This window comes from Lathyrus oleraceus, chromosome 3 (genome assembly GCF_024323335.1).
Source record: "Lathyrus oleraceus cultivar Zhongwan6 chromosome 3, CAAS_Psat_ZW6_1.0, whole genome shotgun sequence".
Lineage (NCBI taxonomy): Eukaryota > Viridiplantae > Streptophyta > Magnoliopsida > Fabales > Fabaceae > Lathyrus > Lathyrus oleraceus.
The window spans coordinates 281,362,568-281,377,521 of record NC_066581.1 but is presented as its reverse complement, the minus strand read 5'-3'; positions in this window follow the sequence as shown (position 1 = coordinate 281,377,521).

Genomic DNA, 14,954 nt, shown 5'->3' with positions numbered 1-14,954 from the left:
CAGTTGTACCAGTAGCGGATGAAGCGTGCTTTTGACCGAAAGGTACGTCCTTGTGTGTACCACGTGGGAGATATGGTGTTGAAAAGGATCCTTCCTCCTCAGAACGATCGTCGGGGCAAGTGGACACCCAATTATGAAGGTCCATTCGTGGTCAAGAAGGTTTTCTCTGGCGGAGCCTTGTTGTTGACGACCATGGATGGTGAGGATTTTCCATCCCCTGTGAATGCGGACGCAGTTAAAAAAATACTTCGTGTAAGAGACCCGCTGGACGAAAAGAATAAAATAGTCCAGGCAAAAATGGGCATCCCGACGAACCAGAAAAAATGAAAAAGGTTCGGGCAAAAATTAGGGATAAAAAGAGAAAAAACTGTACACCCGGCAAGTCGAAAACCCCACAAGGGCGGCTTGGGCAAAAAAGGGTATCCCGGTGGACTGAAAACCCGAAAGGGCGGTCCAGGCAAAAGAGGGAATGAAACGAACAACTGCGTCTAGCATGATCGTTTGTACTTTGGATATGACCATGGATAATCCCCAGCAGAGATCAGTCGGAAGCGTCTTGTTCAGAAGGCAGAAAGCGCGGAGAGTCTTGAGGACATATGGGTTGTAACCGGGTTGGAACTCGATGAGATCACGATTTCACATTGCCACTAGGATAGATTTTCCTTTTGTGCGCAATTACCTCTTTTCAGGGATTGCTTCCTGTGTATTGCTCAGTTACGAGCCACCTTTTCAATCAATAAAATGCATATTCAGTCAAATAATTTTGTTTTTGTTTTCATTACTGCTTTGATTGCAAAAACATCCATTTATTTTGATAAAGAATCTTTGCATTTTAAGACATAGGAGTCCCTTCCAATGCATGTTTATAGGATTGAAAACTTGAAATCTTATTCGGAAGGCTGAGTGACCTAGGTGTTGAAATTTTGGCACGCCTGGGGCACATTTTTATCTAACGATCTCTTTTGCAGGTGCTGTTAGATATTTTCACTCACTTGCAGGTTGTGATGTGAAGTTTTTTTGACAAAAGATTCCTTCGAGTCCAAGCAGGGACAAGGAGTTGAAGGACGGTGTAAAGACGGCGAGAGAATTACGACGATCCTAGAGGGTTAATCAAGAAGACTCTTCAAAGTCTGAGGACTGGAGAGTTGACACGAATCTAAGGAAGTCAATTTCCTTGAAGAAGGGAGAAGTCGAGAATACAAGGTGATGAATCGGAAGAGACCAGATGAGTCTAGGAGCTCTCAAAAGTGGAAAGTTGATACTATTGGAAGGTGAATGCCAGTGTTCGACAAGTCGATAGGTGTTCCATGATAAATATGCCGTATCTCCCCAGCAGGTTCGAGATCAGTATTTCTTCGGCAGCCAGGCCTGAAGGTTGTTTGTTTCCCCTAGCAGGGTTGAGATTGTTATTTCCCCAGCAGGTCTGAAGGTTGTCGTTTTCCCAGCGGAGGTGTGCATTGGTAGCTGTTTCCCCAACGAAGTCCCCAAGCGGATCGAGTTCAATGGAGGTCATCCTTAGTAAGGGTTGTCCTTTCCCCAACAACGGTGTTATCCCAAGCAGGGTTGGAGATTGGAGAGATGTCGAGTTCCTCAGCAGAGTTACTCGTGCCGTCCCCTGAGGGGGATACTTTTTTTATGCATTCATCATTTAGAAAAGCATAACATATTGCATAATTCATTGCGTAGCATTTCCATGGTTATGGAGCATTACGCTGTAAAAACTCATGCACCAACATTGCAAGCATAAGCTAGTCTCAAGCCGTGGTTACCGTTTGAGAATTGGTTTAGCTGGTTGGTGAAGATGTTACTCTGAGGAGTTCGGCATCGTGATTTTGAATCAACACAAAATTCCCCAGTAGTGCGATATTGGAGGAAGAATTCCGTCGTGCAGAGATGGAAGTTGGAAGATGTTACTCTGAGGAGTTCGGCATCGTGATTCTTAATCGACAGTATTCCCCAGTAGTGCGATATTGGAGGAAGAATTCCGTCGTGTGGAGATGGAAGTTGGAAGATGTTACTCTGAGGAGTTCAACATCGTGATTCTGAATCCATAGTATTCCCCAGTAGTGCGATATTGGAGGAAAATTCCGTCGTGCGGAGATGGAAGTTGGAAGATGTTACTCTGAGGAGTTTAGCATCGTGATTTTGAATCAACAAAATTCCCCAGTAGTGCGATATTGGAGGAAAACTCCGTCGTGCGGAGATGGAAGTTGGAAGATGTTACTCTGAGGAGTTTAGCATCATGATTTTGAATCGACAGTATTCCCCAGTAGTGCGATATTGGAGGAAAATTTCGTCGTGCGGAGATAGAAGTTGGAAGATGTTACTCTGAGGAGTTCGGCATCGTGATTCTGAATCGACAGTATTCCCCAGTAGTGCGATATTGGAGGAAAATTCCGTCGTGCGGAGATGGAAGTTGGAAAATGTTACTCTGAGGAGTTCGGCATCGTGATTCTGAATCGACAGTATTCCCCAGTAGTGCGATATTGGAGGAAAATTCCGTTGTGCGGAGATGGAAGTTGGAAGATGTTACTCTGAGGAGTTTAGCATCGTGGCGTTGAATCAACAACATTCCCCAGTAGCACGGTATTGGAGGAAGAGTTTCCGTCGGGCGGAGATGGAAATGAAGATCAAAGAAAAAGTTCTGGGGTTCAAGAAAAAAAAATCAAAAAGTTCTGGGGTTCAAGAAAAAAAAATCAAAAAGTTCTGGGGTTCAAGAAAAGAAAAGAAAGATGATAATAATTCCCAGCGGAGCGCAAATTGTTCGTCTGTTCTTGGTATTCAACCACTCTTCACTCTGATCATCTGAAAGCCGAGGTTGTTCATATCGACAGGTTCATAGTGGATTGAATAGGGGCAGCTGTAACACCTCAAAATTTGCCCTCCTCTTCTTGGGACTAGTTTGACACATTGCATTTCATGTTCTAGGACATTAGGCATTTGCATTTTGCATATCATATGGAAATAAGAAGATCATCCTCCAAAGTCTTTTCAGAAGATGGCAAGTTGCATGATTCAAGCCTGAGGGTTTCTATAAATGGATAATCAACCATCTGAGGGCATGGGTTTCAATTAGGGTTTCCTAATCCTTCAAAGGTATTGAGCATTATCTTGATTGCAAGGGTATTTCACCATCATCATGGTTCTATCATCTTCAAGGGTTTCATTGTTCATTCTCAAGTTCCTTTGGATTAGGGTTTTGACCTCTGGTCAACCCTAATCAATGACATTCTTTCAACCAGGGTTTCTCAAGAAGGTGAGGTATTTTCTTGGGATGAAGATCACATGGTTATATTGAGAAGCTTACATGGGCTAGCGTTTCATTTTTGAGACTTTTCCTCAAGTGGTAGAGGCTCAAGCTGATCAGGGCATTTCAAGGTCATCTGAGGACCAAAAAGTCAACTGTGCAGTCAACTGAGGGCTTTGAGGTGGGGAAATGAGTTGAGACACCTCAATCATGTTCAAAAGAGGTCCATTTGTCATTCTAAGCATATGTCTTGAAGATTTTGAAGTCATGGCAAAAGTTTCCAAAAATGGAAAGTGACCTGTAATTTCAAGTTTCCAAAAATGGCAAGTTTTTGGTTCACATTCAACTTGACTTATCAACATCAAAGAAGTTTCAAATGGATTTTTGGTGAACAAGAAAGTTGAAGATATTTCTCTCCTCTTTTCAAAAAGTCCTATATCATGTCCATCTGATGTTTGGTTGAGAAGTTATGGCCAAATGATCACAAAGTATACATGGAATTTCAAAGTGGCATAACTTTTGATTAAAAACTCCAAATTGGTCTATCCTTTTGGAAAAATGCTTGTCATGACCAAGAGATTCCAAATCAAGCCTTGCCATGCATGGAAGAAGCTCATATGACCATTTGTTCACACATGTGCATTTTGGAGGGAAATCCCATATTTCAAATTTGGCTTAAGCTACAAGCAATTTAACCATTCCATCATGACCATTGGTTGATTTTAAGGAAATTTGAAGCCATTGCATGTACTGTTCACGTGTTTCATGGCCATGTAGCACACTTTTGCATTTTTTTTGCAATTTACTTCATATTTCACTAATCATGTTTAACCATTGCTTAATTCTAATTTCAGCATCATTAGTGAACCATATAAAAGCCAAACCCTAACTGATTTTGCTGATAACCAACTCTTTAGATCTCAAATTCTCCATTTCCCTCCAATTTTCTCTCTCTTCAATTTTCATTTTTCTTCACATAACTCTTCAATTTCTTTGCATAATCTGGTTCATCATGCAATTCTGAGCAAGATCCATCCATTGTTTGTTGGAATTGAGCAAGATTTGGAGCAGTTCATGTACATGAACATGTTGATGAAAGTTGAAAATTAAGCTAGATTCGAGTGGTTTCAGTGGATTACTCTTGCACAAAGCTTCAAGGCATAAGCATAGGAGGAGATCTGGAGAGTTTAGAAGCTTGAACGCGCGTGTACAGTAACTGCCATTTCCAGGTGATGAAATATTGATCCTCTCCTTTTGCCAATTTCTTATTATCATTGTGTAGATCTTGCTTCGTAGATGATGCTGATATGTTTAGATTTGAAAACGGTTAAGAAATGAGCATGTGGTGATGAATTAAAGTTTTGCACATGATTATGTTTTGCTTCGATCCATGAGATACATGAGGAATTAGATGAATTTGACATGATATTTGAGATGTACATGGAAAGATCTTTCGAACGGTGCCAATTTCATGAAATTCTGGAAAAAATATGTTGATCTCCGCCGAAGACGACCGGAACTACTGTTCCGGCGTCTGGTTATGTTTCCCTAGGGTTTGGTCCACGTTGGATCCACGTGCGCGCCTATTTGGAAATTCCATTGGCCATGCTTCTTTTGACTCGCCCTGTGTGCTTTGACCTGATGACGAGGCTGCCACATATTAAATGAAACGATGCGTTTCATAGGCGCTTGTGATCCGTGGATGCGCGAGTTCGATTCCAGGCTGTGGTGTTTTCTGAATTTCATTTGGTTTTTCATTTCCCGTGGATGCGTGAGTTCGATTCCAGACCATGGCATTTTCTGTATTAAATTGGAATTCTCATTTCTTTGTGCGTGTGTTCGATTCCCAACTTGTGCACATGCTGATTTATTTTGATTTCTCATTTCCTTCATGGCGCGTGTTCGATTCCATGCTTGTGTTCATTTGCTGATTTATTTTGAATATCCTCATGTATCCATGGACGCGTGTGTTCGAACCTGGCTGATGTACATATGATTGATTTCATTTTGAATTCCATTTTCTCTCTCATTTCCCTATTATTTCATATATTTTGTTCAACTTTAAGAAATCATAAAAAATGGAAAAATGTCCAAATTGATCCCAATTTTTTTTTCACATTCTTGTTTTAATTTCTAGTTTTTTATAGCATTTATTTCATGAATTGTTTGATTCTGGATTTTTAATTGTGAATTTTTGATTGAACCTTATGCCAAATTGACATGTTACATTCAATGCTTTGTGAAATGCTATGTGTTGATCCAATTGATCTGAAATTTGGCATGCTTGATCCTCACATGTGATATGATTTTTGAGCTTTGGTTTGGAATTTTATCATATGCTATCACTGTTTTGGACACATGATGATGTAGTGTGACAATTTGTGTCACATTTTGGATGTTGCATTTGTGCATTTTTGTTTACCTATCATTTGAGCTCTTCTGGATTTGATTTTTTGCATGATGTTTGTTCATAACATGAGTAACTTGCATAAAAAATCTCAAGGCCATTGGATGCATTTCTGTTTTGATTTGGATTTTCTAAGTTGGATGTCCAATTTGTGCACCTTTGTTTGCCTTTGCTTTACATTGATCATTTGATGCCTTTGCCTTGTGCATTGATGTTGGTCCTTTTGAGGACATTTTATTGAATGTTTGAATGTGCAATATGTGAAAGTTTGACTTCTGTTTTGATCATTTGGTTTGGTTTTGAACCTAGTCTTTGTACTAGTGTTTTGTACATAAACTAATTGTGCTTTGTGTTTCAGGTTTGGACATTTAGCATTGATGGTTGATTTGTTCTCACTATGTGAGATACAAATGCCTTTGAGTACTTACTATTGTTGTTTTGTAGGTCAATTGATGTGATGAACTCATTTGAGTGCTTGCATTTGTGCCTTGCATTGAGTTGTAAATATTGGAAAGTTCCACTGTTGTCTGTTGGTTTTCTGTCTGAGATACTAACTGGTTGACTTTTGTACAGGTACATTAGTTGCTTGCTAGCTTTGCTTTTGCTTAAGCTTGGGATTGTGGTTGATACACCACTGAGGTAGTTTAGCCTTCTTACTCCATGTAGTCTGGAAGTCCTGTCACCTTTTTGGCAGGCATTTTGGCTGAAGTCCTCCTTATGAGGCTCTGATTGTGTTTGTTTACATTTGTGCCAAAGACCTATAAATGAGGCATGTTACTTGATAAGTCCTCCTAAGTGAAGAGGCAATTGACAGATAGAAGGGATTAGCAATCAATCCCCTGTTATTCAGTGAGTCATTCTTTATGCTCGCACTATGTGCTGATGCTCTAGAACATGTACCCAAGATCTCTGTATAGAGTCGGTCAAGTGGAATAGGGTCCCTCTTTCTGGATCCCCACGCTTTCTGTGTCATGAGCTCACCCTGGCCCGGGTTAAGAGTATGAGGTCTCATCCTCATTACCATTTTGATCTGCTCACCCTAACTCTCAATGTTAGTGGTTAAGAGCTCCTGTTTACCCTTACAGTTTGGCTTGTTTGTCGAGGTTGATATGACCCCTCTTGACTAAAGCCTACCCATTGTTTGGGCCTCTTGTGTGGATATAGTGTGTGATACTTGTTCACTGGTGTTGATGTTTTTGAGCTGACTTGCTTCCTGTGTGAGTTAGGTTCTGTTAGAGACCTCAACTTAGGGATTATGGATTGTATGACAACTATTAGGCTCGAGTCTTAGTCTCCCTATTAGCGTGTTGTTTCCCTGGTCTCTGGTTAGGAGAGAGTTTCTCCCCTGTTAAGGGGAACTACGTCGCCCTGATTCTCATACCAGATGAGATACGTAGGCAGGAGATCGAGCGAGATCTCTCCGGGCACCCTTTTGTTTTTTTTGTGTGTTCAACCTTTTCTTTTTCTTTTATTGTTTTTGTGTGTGTTCACCCATTGTTTGTCTTCTTTGGTGTGAGTACTTGTTTGTTCAGCGTGTGCGTGTGTGATGTGTTTATACCTTGATGATTTCTTCTGTATCACTTGGGGTTCATATCCGGGGGTTCATTTGTATTGATTATTCACTTGGGGTTCATCTTCGGAGTTTATCTTTGGTGTTTGCTGATTAGCGTTTGTGATTGTTTGGAGTCGGATGTAAGTCCATGTATTGGCATTCTATTTCCTTGTTTGTGTTGATTGTTTGGAGTCGGATGTAAGTCCATGTATTGGCATTCTGTTTCCTTGTTTGTGTTGATTGTTTGGAGTCGGATGTAAGTCCATGTATTGGCATTCTGTTTCCTTGTTTGTGTTGATTGTTTGGAGTCGGATGTAAGTCCATGTATTGACATTCTGTTTCCTTTTGAGTGTTTCTTTTGACGTCTCAGCGTCTCTTTTCGGTGTTTTGTTTCAGCGTGCGTTAGCCGAACTACGACAACTCTGATTCTCATTCCAGATGAGATACGTAGGCATAGGATGCGATATCCTAGTGAGCATGTCCCCCATTTCCCCGGACTACGTTGACTCTGATGTTTGTTTCTGACAAACTACGTAGGCCCAGAATGCGACATCATGCCGAGTCCCCTTCCTCCGTTTTCTTTCACCTGTTTTATTATTCCAGTTTGTGCATTTTCTTTGAGCAGTTTATTAGCAACCTTTTCCTATTCTTTTGAGCGTGGATCCCGTCGAGTACGACGGACGTGAGGGGTGCTAATACCTTCCCCTTGTGTAACCGACTCCCGTACCTGGTAATCTCTGGTCGTAAGACCGTTCCTTTCCCTTTCTTAGGTTATTCCCGCGCTTCCTTTCTGTTATAGGATGAATAGCGTCGGTGGCGGCTCTGTAAATTGTTTTTTTTTCCGCCGGTTGCTTTTCGCGTTGCGACAGATGGTTGTTGTTCATATTATTATTCCTTTATGCATTCATCAATAATATCAACGAAATAAACATGTGTCCTACATATTCGGGGCTTTAAGAAATTGTGAAAGAATAAACTCAATCTTCTCTTCACCTACTTCAAATGTTAATTTCTCTTGTTTTACATATATTATCGCGCCGACAGTGGCTAAAGGTCTACCTAATATGATAGGTATGTTAGAGTCCTCCTTTATATCCATCACTTTGAAGTTTATAGAGATGTAGAATTAGCCATTGCATACTGGAATATTTTCTAGCATTCCCACGAGGTATTTGAATGAGTGATCTGCCAACTGAAGGGACATTCTCGTAGGTCTTTGGTCTCTTATGTTTAACTTTTCACAAATAGAAAGGGGAATTAGACTCACGCTAGATCCTAAGTCACAAAATGCCTTGTCGATGACAAACTTTCCTATAACACATGGGATAGAACAACTACCAGGGTCTTTTAGCTTTAGGTGCATGTTGTTTTGGATAATGGCGCTACACTCTGTAGTGAGTGCCACTGTCTCGTCATCTTCAAGTTTCTTTTTATTGGATAGAATTTCCTTTAAGAACTTGGCGTAAGAGGGAATTTGTGTAATATCTTATGTAAAAGGTATAGTGATATGAATTTTCTTTAGAAGCTCTATGAGTTTCTTAAACTGGTCCTCATTCTTTGATTTAGAGAGCCTTTAAGGATACACTAGTTTTGGTTTATAAAGAGGTGGAGGTACATAAGGTTTCTCCTTTTCAACCGTTTCATTAGTTTTAGTTTCCTCCTTGCTGTCAACTTTCTATGGTTCTTCCTATATTTCATCGACTACTTTCTCTAGTTCGCTCTCATCTTTCCTATACATCACAGGGTTTGAAACTCTTGGGTCATCTGTTCCATCTAGTTCTTTCCCACTTTGCAGTGTGATGGCGTTAGCATGGACTTTAGGGTTGTGTTAAGATTGGCCTGCAAATGTGTCAGCAGGGGTAGCAGTGACTGCTTGTTACTGGGCTACTTGAGAGATTTGTGTCTCAAGCATCTTGTTAGGAGTAGTCATGGCATCAACCTTGGTCGTCAATTGTTACACCAACTCATTTGTGTGAACATTTTGGTTCATAAATTCTTTGTTTTGTTGAGTTTGAGTTGCGACGAACTTCTCCATCATTAGTTCCAAATTTGATTTTCTAGGAGCAGGGAGAGCAATGGCAGTTCCCTTCTGAAAATTTGGAGTTGTTGTTGATGTTAGAAAAGGAATGGTTGTTGGTGGTGGACTAGGAGAAAACGAAGAATTATTGTTTTTATAGGAAAAGTTTGGATGATTCCTCCATCCAGGATTATATGTGTTCGAATAGGGATTTCCTTACGCATAGTTAACTTGTTCTGGCACAGTCCCTGTTAAAAGCTAACAATTTGTAGTGATATGTCCTTGGATTCCACAAATCTCACAGTTTGGAGTTACAAAAGCTAAAGTATCTAGAGTGGTAATGGTTAAGTTGTTGATCTTTTGAGTGAGTGCATCGACTTTAGCACTCACATGGTCTAGGCCATTCACTTCGAACATTCCTCCTTTTTGTGGTGTTTTCTCTAGTTGAGCATGAAATTCTGGTATCAGATATAAGATGTCGAAGGTAATGTCACGACACTGATATCTGGTTATAAACAATGGATAAACAAAAACAAAATGGTAAAACAAATCACACAAGCAATTGTTAACCCAGTTCGGTGCAACTCACCTACGTCTGGGGGCTACCAAGCCAGGAAGGAAATCCACTAAAATAGAATTAGTTCAAAGACTATCTGTACACTTCACCAAGTTACAGTCTTTCTCACCTAATCTCTACCCGTGCAATTTCTACCTAAGCACTCTTAGATATGAGAACCCACTCACTTCCCTTACAATCACACACCCGTGATTGAAAACAGTAATCCCTTCTGAAAAGCAAATACTTTTCAATTACAATATTCTTGATTTTACTTCACAGTTTCAATCAAGAAGACACACTCATGATCTTGCTTTAAAGCTTTGATCAAGAAGACAAATCAGTCCAATTCAATCATCAATGGATGACTTGAATGACCTACAGACACAAACCCTAGCTCTCTCTCTAAATTTCGCTCAGTCTTGGTTGTGTGTACAATCAGGTTTTCTAAGTCCCTTTTTATAGAAGTAATGGACACCTTGAAAAGCCTAGATATATTTTCCAATTAAATCTTTTCATATCAGCTGTAAAGATCTCTTTGGAAAATAAACAAATCTGGTTGATATCCCTGACAGAATGCGCTAGCTAGCCATATCTTCAATCAACCAATGATTGCCACCAATTGTGCAATCACAAAACACCAGACATTCATACTGAATGTTCTGTGTACAAGATGTCAAGACATCGGGTCTGACATCTGGAAAAATCCTGCATAATCCAGTTTCCTTTTATAGCAGGTACAGCCATATCAGTTACCATGACAATGAGTATCTCAACTGAAACAATCCTGCAGCATATTTCTTCCATATAAGCTCCAGCAGGTACAACCAATATCAGAAGCCTTGTCAATGTATGTGGCATTCTGAAATAATCCTGCTTGTATATGTTCTTCATCTTCAGCAGGTACATAGGATATCTCATGTTAAGACATCACACAAAACATCTTGTGAACACTCTTTGTTTTACCAAAATTGCTGCCAACTCTTAGAATCAACAAACTCCCCCTTTGGAAAATTTTGGCTAAAACATATATCTGTCCTTTTTGTTCACAAGTTAAACTATCAGCAGTTAAACCACATAACAGTAGTTTAATCAGCAGCAGAAGCAAAACAATTACTAGCTATGGCTACTAGTAATACACATATGCACAAGGGTACTTCTCCTCCCCCTCAATCAGTGCAATAATCAACATAATTACTAGTTATGGATGCAACTAGTAAGACACACAAATGCACAATGCACAAGGGTACTTCTTCTCCCCCTAAATCTGTGCATTCAGATCTCCAGTACCTGTACCAGCCAGAATGTCATACTGACATCTGCTTTAACAACAACACTTGTGCACCATATCAGACATCCTGTTTGACATCTGTAAACATACAACCATACTGTTGTAGCACCTGTGCACTTCTTCCAATAATAGTTGTCCTCCAGTCCAGCCACATCCAACTTCCATATCAAGCACCTTCTCCCCCTTTTTAGTCAAAATTTGACCAAAGGTGACCAATCAGACAAAATAAATGTCTATTAGTTTAGTAGAGAAATTTAAAACAGATGTTATAACATTAAGCATGTTAAAACAGAATATTCAGGAAGTACACACCATCATTATACACAGCAAAAAGCTGAGATAATGAACAAATTCAAGGAACTCATTAAGAGCCCTAAATATTACAAAACAGACATCATGAGGACTGCCACCAAATACAAAAAAACATTCAGGACAACAGCCTTTCAAACAGCAGCAACTTCCAGCACCCCTCCAGGTCTTCAATACAGGCAGGAACCATTAATCAGAAGAAGAAGTCTCTTCTTCACCTTCATCTTCATCTTCAGAATCTTCTGAGCTTTCAGCACTGCATTGGGATCTTGTATTTGAGTCCTTTCCAGCCTTTTCTATGTCTTCCTTCTCCAGGCTACAGATAAGAACTTCTAAAGCCTCTTTTCTAGCCTTTGCCACCTTTATCCCATTGTCCAATTCCTTGCAGGTCTCTTTTAGTTGGTCAATCAGGCTTCCTTTAGATGCAGACTCCCTTCTAGCAGATGTCATGACATCATTGACATGACTTCCCTCAAACAACTTGTAATGGATGGACAGAGGGGTTTTCCTCTTGCTAGGAATATCACTTGTACTCAAGATTCCTGGTTGTTGACTCAGGATGATCCCACAGATGATAGATGGGAATGCAATGGGGAACTTAACAACATTGGTGGAAGCATGTCTAATGGTTTGTTCAAATATGAACTTGCCAAAATCATAGTTAACCCTTGTTCCAATAGCATGAATGATCCTCCCAAGAGCAATGGAGATGGTAGATATGTGATTAGTAGGAACCCAATTTGCAGAACCAATCTTATGCAAGCTGGCATACTTGACAGTTAGTTTACTAGCTGCAAGGTGTTTCCTACTTGGCCATTCATTAATTTGGCCAGCTGCAATCATCCTACAGATCTCATTATCTGTGGCCTCTAGATCTACCCCTTCATCAGTTCCTCTCCCCAGGAACTTGTTGATGATAGTAGGTGATAGTTTCACACACTTACCCATTACATAAACTTTGCAGCCCTCCCTGCTATTTCTTTCATATATCTCCTCAGGGATGTTCACAATGAATTCTTTGACTAACCCCTCATAGCACTGAGGAAGAGTAGTCACAGTTTTCATAAGACCAGTTGTCTTAATTAACTCCATGACTTCCTTTACTTCACTTGCCTCTTTTCCCAATTCTCTTTCAACTGCTACCCTTCTTTGAGTCACAAACTTCCATTTGGCAGCACCACCTTCCACGTGAAACGAGATATTGTCAAGATAAACAGCAGCCACTTTGTTTGGAGACTTCTTTACAGGCTTCCTTTTAACAGGGGAAATGTCTGAGACATCATATTCGACATCCTCATCAGATTCAGAACTCTTACTCTCCTTCATCTTTCTGACCTCTACTTTACTCCAAGTCTTGGAGGGACCTATACCAGCACCCCTTTTCTCCTTCCTACCAGTCCTTATCTCAGCCATACTCTTCCTTTTTCTCAGTCTATTTGCTACACTTGTTTTCACAAGATTGACCAACGTGTCATCTTCTTCCTCAGACCCTTCTTCCTCAATGTCCTGAGCAGTATCAGGTGACATACTAGGTAAGTTTTTTCCAAGTGAACACAAACCCTCAGCAACTACTTCCTTTTCTGTTTTAGACGAGTTATCATCTTTCTCAGCTTGGCTTTCCACCTCAGGTGAGGGTTCCCTTCTGGACAGAGGGGTAAAGATGTCCTTAACTCCATGCTCTTCGCTTAGTATGTTAGTAACTAGGTTTCTTATGATTTGATCAGTAGAGTGCATGTCCTCTTTATCAGTCGATTTTTCAGGAGTGTTACCTTGCTTAGCCCTAGTCATGGAAGGTGAGCTTGGAACGTTACCTGGTATCATACGCAAAGGAGTTACTTCCATCAAATCTTCCTCTAAAAATTCCATGGAGGAAGTTCTAGTATGGAAAGACTTTGAGCTAGATGTTGACGGATGTTGAGGCATGTTGTTGAACTTTTGAGAAAACTTTCTTTGCCCTAGCAGAGGTTCTTTGATAGTGTTCAGGCAGAGTGTGCTATTTCCAATACTAAGAGATGGTTCATTAGTAATGTGGCTTTTTCTTTTCATTGGGCAGACAATATTTTTCTTGCCTTTTCCACTCCACATTAATTGCCTTATTTTCTCAAGAAGCCAAGCCCCTAATTTTCCCTTTTCCTCATACAAGTCCTTTGCAGTCAGGTTGTCATAATACAATGTCATAGCATCGAGTGTGACATTGTAAATAATTCTCAGCAATTTCATTCACACTGGTTGAGCATTAATGTTTTCAACAGACATAGTTCCTTGTGTCTCAGTTCCAGCACAACTCTTACTAACTTCAGACTTCATACCACCAGTCATGTGTTCAGGTGTTTGTGCCATCATGACGTTTTCTTCCTTGAGGTTAGGTATTAGCACCCTTATCTGACATTTTTCCTTTCCCTTGGAGATACTTCTTGCAACTGTACTTATCTTAGAGGAATTATCCATTTGAGAGCTCCACATGTAGCAGTTGTTGTTGGTCCTGATTCCTTTCATAATTACTTCACTGTCTTTGTTCACAATCTGACATTCAGTTTTAGTGAAGATGATACTCAGACCTTGATCCCCTAGCTGACTGGTGCTTATTAAATTTGAAGTCAGGCCCTTGACCAAAAGAATATTGTCAAGTTTAGGAGCTCCAGGGTACTCAAGCTTGCCTATCCCCTTTATTTCACCTTTAGCTCCATCACCAAAGGTTACATAGCTTAAGTCATGAGGGTGAAGATCAGTTAGCAGGTCTTGGTTCCCAGTCATGTGTCTGGAGCATCCACTATCAAAATACCACTCTTCTTTGTGAGCTATTAGACTTAGAGCATTAGTCTTAGGGACCCATTTCTTCTTGTTGATATGCCTGTGATATTTGGGTCTGGGTTGATAGTAAGTCTGAACATGGCTAGGATAACCATACAGTTTATAACAGGAGGACCTAGAGTGTCCAGCTTTCCCATAGTAATGACATCTCCATCCTTGGTGTTTGCCATATTGCTGTCTTCTCTTCTGCTGTTGCTGATGAGGGTGGGTAGGGTAACCATACAACTTATAGCAGAAGGACCTTGAGTGTCCAAATTTCCCATAGTAATGACATCTCCATCTTTGGTGTTTGTACTTTTGCTGTTCTTTCTTCTGATGGTGTGACATATGATGTGACATCTTGGAACTGCTCTTAGGTTTAGCTTGAGGTTTGCAGCCAGTGTAACTACTTTCAGACTCGGTTTTATGGTACCCTATTCCTGATTTGACTCCTGTGACTTGTCCAGTTTGAAGAATCTTGTCTAAGGAGTCAGATCCATTGTTCAACATCCTTACGTACTTGGTTGTCTCTTCTAGTTTTGAGTTTAAGAGCACAACTTCAGTCTTTAGCTTGAGGATAGTTTCCACATGTTCTGCCTTTTCTTTCTCCAGTTGGACTATCTTCTGGCTCTCAACTTGTTGATCTTCATCTAGCTTGACCTTTAGAGCCACAACTTCTGTTTCCAATTTGGAGATGGTTTCCAAGAATTCTTCTTTCTCAATCTCAAGTTGAGTTATGTCTTTTTCTTGATTTAAAGACTGTTTGTTCAGTTCAACACTTTTCT